Raw genomic sequence first — 14,364 nt, forward strand, 5'->3', positions numbered from 1 at the left:
GTGTGGTCCAGGTCTAGACAATCTCCTGAACTCCAAACTGAATGTCAGAATGGGAAAGAAAGGTGATCTAAGCAACTTTGAGCGTGGCATGGTTGTTGGAGCCAGACGGGCTGGTTTGAGTATTTTCCAATCTACTCAGTTACTGGGATTTTCATGCACAACCATTTCTAAGGTTTACAAAGAATGGTCTGAAAAAGGAAAAACATCCAGTATGCAGCAGTCCTGTGAGAAAAAACGCCTTGTTGATGCTAGAGGTCAGAGGAGAATGGGCCGACTAATTCCAGCTGATAGAAGATCAACTTTGACTCAAATAACCACTCGTTACAACCGAGGTATGCAGCCAAGCATTTGTGAAGCCACAACACACACAACCTTGAGGCGGATGGGCTACACCAGCAGAAGACCCCACCGGGTACCACTCATCTCCACTAAAAATAGGAAAATTAGTTACCACTGGGCAGGCTGGTGGTGGTGGTGTAATGGTGTGGGGAATGTTTTCTTGGCACACTTTAGGCCCTTTAGTACCAATTGGGCATCGTTTAAATGCCACAGCCCACCTGAGCATTGTTTCTGACCATGTCCATCCCTTTATGACCACCATGTACCCATCCTCTGATGGCTACTTCCAGCAGGATAATGCACCATGTCACAAAGCTCAACTCATTTCAAATTGGTTTCTTGAACATGACAATGAGTTCACCGTACTAAAATGGGCCCCACAGTCACCAGATCTCAACCCAATAGAACATCTTTGGGATGTGGTGGAACGGGAGCTTCGTGCCCTGGATGTGCATCCCACAAGTCTCCATCAACTGCAAGATGCTATCCTATCAATATGGGCCAACATTTCTAGAGAATGCTTCCAGCACCTTGTTGAATCAATGCCACGAAGAATTAAGGCAGTTCTGAAGGCGAAAGAGGGTAAAACACGCTATTAGTAGGGTGTTCTTAATAATCTTCAAGGTGAGTGTATTTGTGGGAGGTTTATATGTATGCTTGGTTGATATTTATGTATTGTGCTGTTTATTGGTAGTTAACGTGTCTGAATAATCCCATGAGGGTTGGATCATGTAAATGACCAGACACGAAAATAAAAATATATTCATTCATTTATATTACAGATAAGAACCCAACTGTCAGGGTTAGGTTTGGGTGCATAAACTAAACTCAGCAAAAAAAGAATCGCCCCTTTTTCAGTACACTGTATTTGAAAGATAATTTTGTAAAAATCCAAATAACTTTACATGTCTTTATTGTACAGGGTTTAAACAATGTTTTCCATGCTTGTTCAATGAACCATGAACAATTAATGAACAAGCACCTGTGTAACGGTCGGTAAGACAATAACAGCTTACAGGCAGTAGGTAGTCAAGGTCAAAGTTGTAAAACAAATTATGAAAGTAAAGAGACCTTTCTACTGACTCTGAAAAACCCCAAATGAAAGATGCCCAGGGTCCCTACTAATCTGCGTGAACGTGCCTTAGGCATGCTGCAAGGAGGCATGACCACTTCAGATGTGGCCAGGACAATAAATTGCAATGTCCGTACTGTGAGATGCCTAAGACAGTGCTACAGGAAGACAGGAAGGACAGCTGATCGTCCTCGCAGTGGTAGTCCACGTGTAAAACCTCCTGCTATTCCAAGTTGGGAGTATTCACACATTGTTCGAAGACGGTTATCCCTACCACCTTATAGTCGCACCATTTACATAACACACAGTGTATAGCTTATTTTAAATTTGATGAATCAACTGTATTAGTCTAGATTTAATTTAGATGTAACTGCCAGCGATGTGGCTGTTTAAGGAAAGATTGCAGTTTGGGTTGAAATTACTACTTTGTTACTGTTAAGGAAAAACTCAGGAACAGCACATCTCATTTCACATACATAAAGAAGTTTCGGGAAACTTTGATGAATTATACAGAAGCATTTAATAGAATCTTAATTGAGGAGAAAATTTAGGCAGGCAGTACAGCTTAACCACAATCGTACCTGCAAACTAGTTGCTTTTTGGCGAAAATCGCCGTTTTGAATAGGAAAATGTCATCCACGTGAATCGTGTAGATCCGAAGAGTTTTTATTTGGGGGGGGGGGTCCGAGACCCGGTGCTAATACGGCACTGGTGCCTTAACGACCGTTCTCGACCGGACCAAATAGCAACGCGGATTTCGGTGCCTTATTTAGGTGCCACTTAAATGCCTGCGCTTCTCTCTGATGCTCCGAAAACGGACGTTAGAGGGAACTGAAACATCGCCGCACAGGACGCTAGTCAACACTACACCTGACAGCAGCTAACGTTAGCCTACCGTTAGCTAGCAGCTGGAGTAAACACGGTTAAAATGCTGACAGCTAAACGGTGTAAAATTGTGTCTGTATTTCACTGGAGAGGATTCCAACAGTCTGTAGCTGCCAAAAAACAACACAGATGTTGCGTTCACATGAAATTCGCCTTGCCAGCCTCGTGCTGCCTTCAAAGTTGTTGTAAAATACCCTTTTCCCATCCAGTGGTTGTTTTTGTCGTTTAACAGGAATTTACTGGTGAAATAAGTTATTGTTATAAGTTATTGTTATTCCATTTTTAATAAATCATTTAATTTTGACCCTGTGGCCTTAGCAATACACAAGCCGTTCTTTAATGTCGCCGACATTTTGTTTTGGGCTTTTTTTTTGTAGATCAGCTTTTTATTGTTTTATATTTTTGAACAGACAAATACAACTGAACAAGATGCTCCTTTTTTAAATATATATAAGGATCGTTTTAGCACCAGGAAAATGCTGTGTTTTCCCTTTATTTTCTTCTCGACAAATGATGTGTCACCTTTTTCAGCTCTTCTGAGTTTGCTGGTATGCACAATGTGTTATCCTGTCGTGCCGTCCCAACTCTCTGAAGTTCCTGTCTTTCTGAAGTAGTATTCAAACTCATGCTGGAGGCGTTAAGTTTAGCTGAAGCTTCAATGAAAACAAAGATATTGGGGTTGCCGTAAACATGCATGCTTAACCCAAATTCCCCAGCACAGACAGAATGAGTTGTGTTCACTTCCTCCATAGTCTACGTATATCGACGACGATTCAATCAGGGGATTGCTCTGGTGCCGCCGGAACATCCATCGGATGTCCCTTACCTTTCACTTTCTTTGTTAGCATTCTAAACTCTGGTCGATAACTGCTCCTCAGATCTCTGCAGGGTAAACCCAGACAGCTAGCTAGACTATCTGTCCAATCTGAGTTTTCTGTTGCACGACTAAAACAACTTTTGAACATACACATGTTCCACCAAAAAAAATTCCTTCCCAAGGCTATTTTGCAGAGGCACCGTCGTTGCGTCCAGCGTGTAGCGCCGCCCAAGACAATTGTGATTGGTTTAAAGAAATGCCAATAAACCAGAGCACATTTTTCTCTCTCTTTTATCTCTCTTTTATCCCGGAATGCTGTGTGCACTAGCTAGACCTTCCTCCACAGGGCTGTGGAGGTAGGTTGGGCAAAGCGAGACTACTTCCTCCATGACCTTGGCAAAATGAGGCAGCACTTTGTTATCATACAGCTGTGACATCTCCCATAATGTATGGAGACAGATGTTGAAGTACTTCTGCCTGGAAAGGTTATGAAGTTATGTTGGACACTGACCTGAATGAGACCTGGGTACCACTGTCTCAACTTACATAGCATGAGTTTGTTAGCTGGAAATTCCACCACAGTTACCTTAATTGAACCTTAACCTTAAATGTCATAATTAAAACAAAATCAAATTTTTGATCATCAGGAGGAATCGGGAATCAGCGTTCAATCAGAAAAGAGTTGTTTTTTCATGTCAAAGTCCAACGGTTTGTTAGCTCATTCATCCTCCGTACAGAGTTTTTGCAGTCTAAAACATCATGCTACTTTCCCATTGTGTCAAGAGTCGTAATTCACATATCCTGCAAGAGGTCCCTGTCAGGAAACGTAATCATACGTCGTCTTTGAGCATTTCGGCAGACATTTGATGCTGTTTTTTTCTCACGAGGACTATCTCCTTTTCAATCGAATCTTGTTAAAAACTTACTGTACCAAAGATATTCAAAGGTTATTTAATATATAATACTATCTATAAAGCTGCAATCATGGCACTATCTAGACAATGTTAAGTTTTTCCTCTGTCTTTTATTTATTGAAATATTGCATATGTAAATATACTATAATACAGCATATTGTGATAATGCAAAGATGCTGTATTATGTTATTGAACCACAAATGTATCATTTACCGTTTTAAATCTTGTGTTTGATCCAGCTAATAATAAACTACATTACTGTAGCAGTCCAGTGTGTTGGTGATTACACGTTGTGTTCCTTTGCTACACATTTGGGATGCAAGTGTAAAATAATTTTGTATCAATTACTCCTTTTTTTTCCTTGTCATGTTAGTGTTAAGTTGTTTTTAATGGAATGACAAAGCAGTGATATGCTACATTTAGATTTTCCCCCAGATGGATGCCCACATGCCTTTAAAGTTTTATTTGAATTCATAACTTAGACAAGCTGTCAGTGCGTGGCGTGTCACCAATGCAAGCAGTGTGAAACATGTTTAACGAGAGAAACTCATTTAAAAAAAAAGTGGCTGAATGTGCTGATGAAAGCAGGTAGTGCTTACACAACTATTAAGCAGAACAAAAGCATAACGCCTCAGTTTACTGTACTAAGCCTAAGGCACAGAATAAATGAATATAAATAAATAAAAAAAACATGCATTAAAGGTGCACACACACATCCTGGAATGCTGGGACTCTTAACTCTAACTTTAAAACCAAGTATCCAACTACTGCAGTAGAGGAAGAGCTGTAAGTGTGTAATAAAAGAAAACTTCACTACCTGCTCGGACAGTATCCAGAAGTACAATAAATGTATCTACAAGCCCAACAACTATCAACAGCCTACAATTAATTGTTTTAAAAAGTTATTATTTAGCTTGATTTATACCTAGTATATCAGTTTCTCTCCATAACCCAAGCTGTTATATTAACATAAACCTACTGTTAAAGGAAAAGTTAAATTGATGTCCCAATCTTGTCCCGCGTGTCACTGAAATGTACATTTTGTAACCCCACCCACAACCTTTTCCTAAAACTAACTGCCCCGTTCTTGTGCCGCATGTTAGTTAAACGTATTTCCTGACCCAGAGCGTCAAAAGTGATGCCAAGAGTCCCGACCAAGCGCGTCTAAATATGAAGCCAAAGGGCTAGACGCTAAAGGAGACTTTTTGCGTCAGAAACAAATGCCAAAGGCCCAGGACCAAGCGTCAACTTTTGACACGCTGGGAGTGAGAATGTGTTGGACAGGCAGACCCCAGGTGGTGAGGGTGGGTGGACATACCTCTTTCACCATCATCCTTAACACCAGAGCACCCCAGGGCTTTTTCCTCTGTGAGTCCCCTGCTGTACTCCCTGTACACACACAACGGTATAGCCACTTTTGAATCCTATCACGTTCAAGCTTGCTGTAGACACAGCTGTGGTGGGCCTGATCACAGACAACAATGAAAAGGCCTACCTGAGAGAAGTAGAGTAGATGGTACCATATACGCCAGGCCAGCAATGAGAGGCTCAGGAGGTGCTTCTACCCTCAGGCCACTAGCATCCTAACCCTTAGAGGACCACTCATAACTGGATTAAATGGAAGAAACCATTTAACTATATGGACTACTTACTTTTATGGTAGATATATATATATATGGTAGGTACTATCCAAAAAAAAGACCAAAACAATGGAATCTGCGAGTTGGCCAGGCAAAATGCTCCGCTTCTGAGACGTTTCCAGTGTGGTATGACGGGCGACGGAACAGAACCACGGCACAACAGGAACACATTGAGTCCGCCCACGCCTTATGGAATCCCGGGTGAAAATGAGGACACTGCCAAAGACTGACCCAGCACAAAGCTTCTTAGGAGCCCTCCAGAAAGCTCAGGTACCCCAGGTATCCCATTTCCTAGTCAACACGGTCTCACGGCAGTTTGTGTAATTGTGTATTTTTAATCTATTGATACGTGTACAACAACACGTTTATCTCGTTTTTTTCGTGATGTCCAGCACGAAATGGGAACCATCTATTCAGAGGTTGGGTTTCGGAAAACCACAGGGACGGGCCGCTGGGGACACGCGACAATGACGGTTGTGATTAGGAAGACTACGGGGAAAGCACGCCTCACACGCCAGGAGACGGCCGCTGGGGACGTGCGACAATAACGGGACGGTTGGGATTAGGAAGACAATGGGGAAACACGCGGGACGCGATTCCCCGTCTCCCGGGTAAAAGTCCTGTGTTGTTTGACCCATCCACCACCCCGACCAACCTCCCTACGCAGATTTTCGGCTTTTCATACTAATCCCTACCGTTTTCGTGCTATGATCACGAAATATGCTTCCTATTGAAATACATTACATTTTCATGCTGGCTACCACGAAAAAAACGTTCCCGTGAACACTAATCAATAGATTAAATAACGTGACCATTTCACGAACTGCCGTGAAACTGGGTTGTCCTAGTATATACATCCAATCTGGCAAACAGTTTATATGACATTTTTTCAAACGCCGCCACCCTAGCCGTCACACACGCCCACTCTTGGATTGACCGCATCCCTTCATTCCTCCAAAAAATCATTAAACTAGTCTGGACCCAGCTCCTAATGTGCTTATCCATCCCGCTTAGGACTAACCTATCTCCCAGAACAAATAATCTTGGGCTGAATGGAACCTGGGTCTCTGCAATCCGACATAAGTTATCATGTATCCCAGTCCAAAATTCCTGGACCTTATCACAGGACTATAGGACATGAAGTAATTGGCAACAATGTGGTGTCTTTGGTGAGCAATTCTAAACAATTAGCTTAGCCCTGTTTTTTAGCCCATATTTTCGTACTTTTAGGTGAACATGACACTAACACAAGAGTGGAACACCACCAGTATGCAGGTGGACAGTGGTAAAACAGAAGTGATAAGCTGTTTATAATTCACACACATCCGCAGCGTATCATATTCAGCAGTGGCGTATGTCAATAGGAAATTAGTATAAGCTGTAGAACAGTAGAACGCCAATGGAATAGCAAAAGTGCCACACTGTACCACTCAGAATCAACACCTGCCACTAGAACAAGAGGGGCATACCATGAACCACTTCTCTCATAATCTTGAATACAACTACACTGCAACAGCTCCTTCTACAAACAAAGAAATATTGTGCAATTTATTGAAATTTGCTAGAATGTCAATGGGGAAAGCAAAAAGCTTGACAAGACACTATTTGACCTTAAAACAAGAAAAACTTCAGAATTGTGTCACATTGGCAACTGTGCCGTTATTACACACAATCAATATGCACAGCTCTGGCTATTTATAGCAACTGTTTAATTAATTCATCATATGTACTGTACAGTACAAGTAGTATTTTAATTACCATCATCAACTAGAGAAACACAATTCCGTTCCTATATGTACTGCACTGTATGTTTTAGTGTACACATCAGAAAGACTGTTGAGGACTTTTAGATGCCTAGGATAAATCAAAGAATTTATCAGGAGATTGAGATGATGCAATTTAAGATCTTTATTTCATAAACAAGCATGGGTTAGTCTGCGAGAAAAAAACTGAACTTGAGTGTGCAGATATGTGAAGATATAAACTGTGAAAATTATTAAAACACCTTCTTATTATCCCCTCCCTCCAGAAGTTAGCCCCTCATCAAAATATATGCACTACTTCAGTTTTTGGAAATATACCCATTAAGGACAAAAAAAAAACTGTTTATGGAAATGACATAATGTTCTTCTCAGGGTGGTGTTCTCGTCTGATATGTTATTATTGATTTTTTTTGTTGTTGGTATAACACATTTGAAAAGTCCAGGAAAACACTTGAGTGTCAGACTTACTGTTGTTGTTCACACAAAGCATGGGTGAATAAAAGAACATCCATATTAAAAGGCATAGGTCTATACTTGTGGTTTTCTACCACAGGACAATGATTGAGTTTATAATGCCGATTTTACATAGTGCTTCACAATAAAGGATCAAATGAAAATAAGGTAATCAGCGGGAAATAAAATGATGCAGACAGTGTGCATACAATGGGTTTTTTTTATTACTAGATTATGTCCCTCATCTTAATTGTCCATCTTTTCTGACCCACTCTGGTCATGTTCTGAAGTGTGCTTGAGGTGTGACATTCTCTGTTTTTATAAATACCAGTTTATCTGTAGGAAATGGAATATGTTTTTCTGTGTGTACTCATTGTTTTTACATCTGGATAACTACATTACATACATTTATTTATAACTTATAGAAATGATGGCTAAAGTTGCAAATTTCGACCCAGGTTGCAAAAGCATGCAAGTTTCCTTTAGTGCTAAACTCATATCGTAATCCTAACAGGCAGTTAAGGAATAAGGATCAATGAACTGTCTAAACTCAACATAGTTGCACACAAAGGCATGAACTTGTGTGTTAAGTCTATTGGGTTGTCTGTTGTCCCTCCTTATGGACATTTTCCAGTCGGACGTGCAGTGTGGCTTCTCTGCGATCGAGTGTGGACTTCTTCCTCTTCTGCTTGCCAGTCAGAGCAGGATGCCAGCTGGTTCTCCTGGGGGAAGCAGGAGTGTGACTCGCCACAGTCTGTCTGTTGCCAGGCTCTTTCTCCCAACTCAGTCCGCAAAACAAACTCATCCACGGCCAAATCAACACTACAGGCTGTCAACTCATCAACAAGACAAACTTCAAGACAAATCATACCCTGTGACATCCAACTACAACATGAGCAAAAAGACAATGAAAACACAGCATCCCAGTGGTTCCTTGTGTGTTTTTTTCTTCCTTTTTTAACATTAAGGACAGCCCACACCTGTGCCAAGCAGATAACGTGTGTGTTAGTTACATTTAGGAGATTAGGTCCTCAGGGGAAGCTAGCTTCTCTTCAGTCATTCCTACTACAAGAAAGAGCTGCTGTATACCAGAGCATGTGAGCGGAGCAGTAGGATTTTGGATGGAGCATTGCCTTATCTCCGGCTCCATCCCGCTCCAATTTCGCTCCTGTACTCCTGTACTCCTCACACCATGAGTTTGAAGCATGCCTGATTTACTGCAGCAAAGTACATGCAGATGAATGGTGCCTGTAGCCTGGGTAAACCCTGACGAACTTCCGGCAAATTTGAGATTTGCTCTGCAAGTCAGTCTGGCGAAGAGCCCATTCAAACCCATTTCCAACGTCCCCAAAATCGAGGCACCAATCACAACCGCTGAGGCGGGCTTTACACCAATCACAACCGTTGAGGCGGGCTTTACACGACGACGATAGCGCAGCGACGGCGAGCAGCTTTTTGTTTACATTCAACATGACGGCTACCGAAGCGCAGTGTCACCCGGATTGTTGGTCTGATTGGTTGGACTATCCAATGCACCCAGAGGCATTTGAGCGGGGTCCGTTGGTGACGCCCTTTTGGAAATACACTGTCAATGAACCTTTCCCAGACCCACTCTCAGTTACAACTGAGAAGGGTCTGGTGTCAACCAGGCTACGGTGCCTGCCCTCCCTCCATGCCTGCCATCCGCCGGACTTTTTCGCTGGCGGAACTATGGGCATGAACCCCCCTCTACAGTTCTGGGCAGGCGCACGTCAGGCAACAGCGTAGGGTACGTATCTACACGTACCTACGTACATACCTACAGCGTGGATTCAATGCAGAGCCATAAATCAAGCTTTAGTGTTAATACCAAAATGATTATATTGTAACTCCGGGGCTGAAGTCAAGTCACTGTATATGACTATAATTACAAAACAACTACGGATTGTGACTTTAAATTTACACATTCTACATCAGTACGTTTTTTTAGATATACATAGACCAATATCAGGGCCGTCACTAGGATTTAAAGACAGGGCGTGCTTAGCCCCCAGGGTATTTGTAACCTGCATTTTCAAAATCTTTGCACTCACATCTTTTGTTACTGTATTAGAGCTACACTTATGTCAACAACCAGTCAAGAAACCAAGATGTTAACAAGTAAAAAGTGACAGACGTATCCTCTTCTTCCATTTCTACTCTGTTCAACAAACGTTACTGTAATGTTAGCTTTTAGACACATCAAAGCTGGATGGGGGGGATTTACTTAGGCCAGACTTTGCTCCTGATGAGTTCTTCTGTAGGCAACGACTTAAATGCTATCTGTCTGCTCATGTAAATGTGTGATAAAGTAATGGCATAATATATCTAATTCCTCTCTCTAAAAGATAAGTTGTCCAAAGAATGCTATTTAATTACACTAATTACTGTAACTGCGCTGTGGATTGGTTCAATCAGAGTGTCATTTCACAGTGTAGTTTGGCTTGCATACAGTATAACCCAAGAACCAGAATTTGAAGGTCATAGTGAAATTTAACAACACAAGTTTGAGCGTTTCTCAAATAAAGATAATTTATCCTGCCAAATGATTTATACAATGTATGATATTCAATTCAAAATCAATGAAAAGGCAGTATTCAAATAAAGGAAAATTGAGAATGAAATAATGTTCAAAACCACAGTCAACAGTTACTTTTTGTTTATTGTCTACTTCGTGGGTGGAAGCAACCTTTTCTGCCCCATTGTTTGACGCAGCCAGGAGTGAAGCCAACGCAGTGCACTAAAGGACCTTTCACAAGAGCAGCTGCTCACAGGCACTGTAAGGGCAATTTGGATGGTTGCCCTCAGAGAGGGAAATATGTCTGGGTCTAGGAGGTTGTGCACAGCTAACATGTCTTGGGGTGGACATCCAGCCTCTGTTTTGCGCGCAAGAAAGTTTTTTGCTACAAGAATTTGCTACATTTCAAGTCAATGCTGTAGTGCCTGGCAAGCTCATCCAAGTAGGATTCATTCAAGAAGTTCTCAGATGTAGGGCTGCATGCCTGGATGCCTTTTAGGAGCCCTTAATGTACACTGGAAAATCTTAGTTCAAGCTCACTAACCATCCAGTCCACACAGGGGAAAAGGAAATTGGTTTTCAAGGTCTCTGAGCTGATCAACTCAGTGCCTGAATCAAAGGTTGTCTCCAACACAAAATCCTCCATTTTCTTCTGTCTCTCATACATGTCTGTTGCAAATGCATTTGTGCGTTTGCCCCTCAGTGTGTCACAGACAGCTCCTTTGCCCATAAAAGATTCTGCCATGTCTAAAGTCTCCTTCTGTAGGAGCCTGTTGAGTCCTTGAGTAACAGACAGAAGTGCCTGAAACATCAGTAGTGCATAGACTGTTGAGAACTTGTAGAGCTTTGCTCTAAGACCAACAGCTATGGGGGATACAATGACAGAGAGACACTCAAAAATGTCTGGTAATGCCTCAAAAACAGCATTAATGGATCGCAGATGGCATGCCCAGCGAGTGTTTGAAAGTTAACGAGCTCAACTTCTGTCAATTCAAGCCTGGACTGAGCCTCTGTGAACTTATGATGATTTACTAGAGAGGTGCTGAAAAAAGAATACACACTCTACAACAAGCTGAAAAGCTCCACAGCCTCTGAAACAGCCCTGCAAGTATGGCACAACACTAGGTTTAGCTCATGAGTATAACAATGCACATAGATAGCCTCAGGGTGGAACCTTCTAAAATATGCTTGCACACCTCCAGTGGACCCACTCCTAACAGCTGTGCCATCATATGTTTGTGCTACACACTTAAGTTCTGCTACACCATTGTTCTGGATCTGCTGCTGCAGCTCGTTAGCAATGGACTGGGCATCAAATGACTTTATCTCTGTAAGTGCTAGGAAACGTTCCTTCACTTCCCTCTCTGACACGTACCTAACACAAACAGTCAGCTGCTCTGACCGTGCATCACTTGCCTCATCTGCCATAATGGCATAGATTTTGGATTTTGTCATCTCAGATACAATGACATTGGTCACTTCTTGAGCACAACAATCAATAATCTTGTTCTGAGATGTTGGCGAGATATAGGTAGCATAGGTTAATATTTTTGTAGGAAAGGATCAAACTCCTTTAAAAGCTCCATGAAAGCAAGAAAGTTGCCTCTGTTTGGGTCATCTCCGCCTTCATTATTGCCACGAAAGGGGATTCCCTGTCTCCCTAACATGGAAGTGACTGCAACAATTCGCCTTAGATACTCTCTTCTCTCCGCTATCTCACTTGCATTTGCAGATGCTATCATCTGTGCAACGTCTCCCTGTCGGCTAGTTGCCTGGTAGCTTTTCCATGCAACAACACTATCCTTATGTGTGTGTACCATCTCATGCTTGCCAAATATAAGGATTTCCTCCAGTTCTTGCAACCACTATTGACCAAAGCATCACGTTTGATGTTTTTGCCAAACACTCGACATGGGAAGCAGAAAGCTGCATTACGGTTGATTGACTATTGCAACCAGTTGTGCTTTTCAAACCAGCTGTGGTGAAATGCCCTGTTCTGTGTACCAAAGCTATCTTGTGGGTAGCTCTTCAGCTTCACCTGTCGGGGCCCTGTGTATTTGCTCAAGCTCCTCTGTCCCCATACCTACTTGCTCTCCCTGCCTCGAGCAGCTTGCCTTTTGACCCTTTTCCTCCTCAGCCTCTCCTTCTGTCTTATCCTTTAAGATAAAACAAAACCCTGATGCTAATTTCATGACTTCAAAATGCAAATTGGTCACATGAAACAACATCCAAAATGTCCAAAAACAGACAAACAGAGGTCGGACAGCTAATAAGTTGGTAAGTTAAACAAATATGACAAATAGCAGTACAAGAAAAGAAAAAAATAGGCATCGCTGCATACTTTATCATGTAAGCTAGTGATAAGGATCCTATTTAAAGTGGCTACTGTCTAAATATAATAACGTGATGGTGGAAGGAATAAAAGATTTGGAGTAACGATTACTGTATGTAGGTAGTAGCGAGTTCAGACCAAAGAGTAGCGACGAGACGAGATGAATCCTCCAGTTACTTGCTTACTCTGAAAGCTGCGAGTTCACGCCAATGCAACGAGACGGTGCATCATCTTTATAGCACAACAACTCTTTGTACTTCTGTCTAACTTCCGACTTTTCGGCTATTTTGTAGCTGGATATATATCATTTGTTGCGTCTAAATATTTATGGGGATACAGTTAGTGATAATGACATGCTTGCAGTTGCAGAATCTTTGATTCTTTGCTTTGTTTTGTTTTTTTGTTGTTTTTTTTTAGGCATTTTCAGCCTTTATTTTGAATTATTATTTTTGTTATTATTATTATTTAGGGGGGCTTTGGAACATTTTAGGGTAGCATCAGCACCACTAAAATAGGCCTAACGACGTCCCTGACCAATATGTCTCTAGCCATCCATCACCGCCACTGTGGGCCAACTACAGAATAGCTGACATAAGGTTTACCCACCCTTTATTTTACCATTACAACCCTGCTTTTGAGGTTGCATGCTGTGACAGCCAACACATTCTCACTCCCATTGTGTAAAATACGGACGCTTGGCCATGTGCCAAGCGTCCGTATTTTAAACACGCGCTTGGTCGGGAATATCGATTCATTTTGGGCGCTCTGGGTCGGGTTGACGTTTAACTGGCATGCTGCACAAGAATGGGACAGTTAGGTTTAGTGAAAGATCGTTGGTGGGGTTATTAAATGAACGTTTCAGTGACACGCGGGACAAGAATGGGACACGATTCCCATTCTTGTCCTGTGAAAGTGAAAGTCCTGTGTTCTTTGACCCATCCACCACCCTAACCAACCTCCCTACGCGGAATTTCTGGCTTTCATACTACTCGCTACCGTTGTCGCTCTTAATACTACGTCATCTTAAAGCGCCGCGGAGCTGCTGCTCTCTGCCCGGCGCATTCCATACAGACGCTGAAGGGTGCTTTTTGTGTTGTATCTGACGCTGACAGGCACTGCCCAAGCGTCCGTATTTTACGAGTTAGGAGTGAGAACGGGTTGTGACAACATATGCATGGAAACACTCAAACAAATTTCATAGTTGACTAGTGAAATGATGCCAAAGATAAGGTGATGAGGTATGGGCTAATGTTGGATTAGTCTGACAGTAGCTTCATTGTAATTGTAATTTATTTATTTGAACAGGGACAGTGCACAAAAAAACATTAATAGATGTCTTGTGCCAGGTTGTAGCAAATTGCTAGTTTCCGCCCGTAGTACCTGCCAGCAGTTCCTAAAAATGCCTTTTGCAAATATAATTGTTCTCTTGAACAGGAGATCACCAGACTAATATTCTTTTTGCTATACTATCAGCAGAGTGCTTTACAAACGCACATCCTAATGACGAAGGTTGAGTACGGCACAATGAAGGGAAATCATCACACCATTTTGGGAACAATCATTTTGTATTTCAGAGCCCTTTGCACACATCTGCACTGTGCATTATTTGTGTG

At 42.0% G+C, this 14,364-nt stretch overlaps 1 long non-coding RNA gene across 1 annotated transcript; it reads right to left on the bottom strand.

The window, feature by feature from the left end:
- Positions 1–451: 451 nt before the first annotated feature.
- Positions 452–13,640, bottom strand: LOC116035304. Its single transcript, XR_004101325.2, has 3 exons — positions 13,532–13,640; positions 11,789–11,794; positions 452–462 (listed from the first exon to the last, which is right to left on the bottom strand). It is a non-coding gene; the product is annotated as an uncharacterized LOC116035304 (long non-coding RNA).
- Between the last annotated feature and the right edge of the window lie 724 nt (positions 13,641–14,364).

Source organism: Sander lucioperca, chromosome 10 (assembly GCF_008315115.2).
Source record: "Sander lucioperca isolate FBNREF2018 chromosome 10, SLUC_FBN_1.2, whole genome shotgun sequence".
Lineage (NCBI taxonomy): Eukaryota > Metazoa > Chordata > Actinopteri > Perciformes > Percidae > Sander > Sander lucioperca.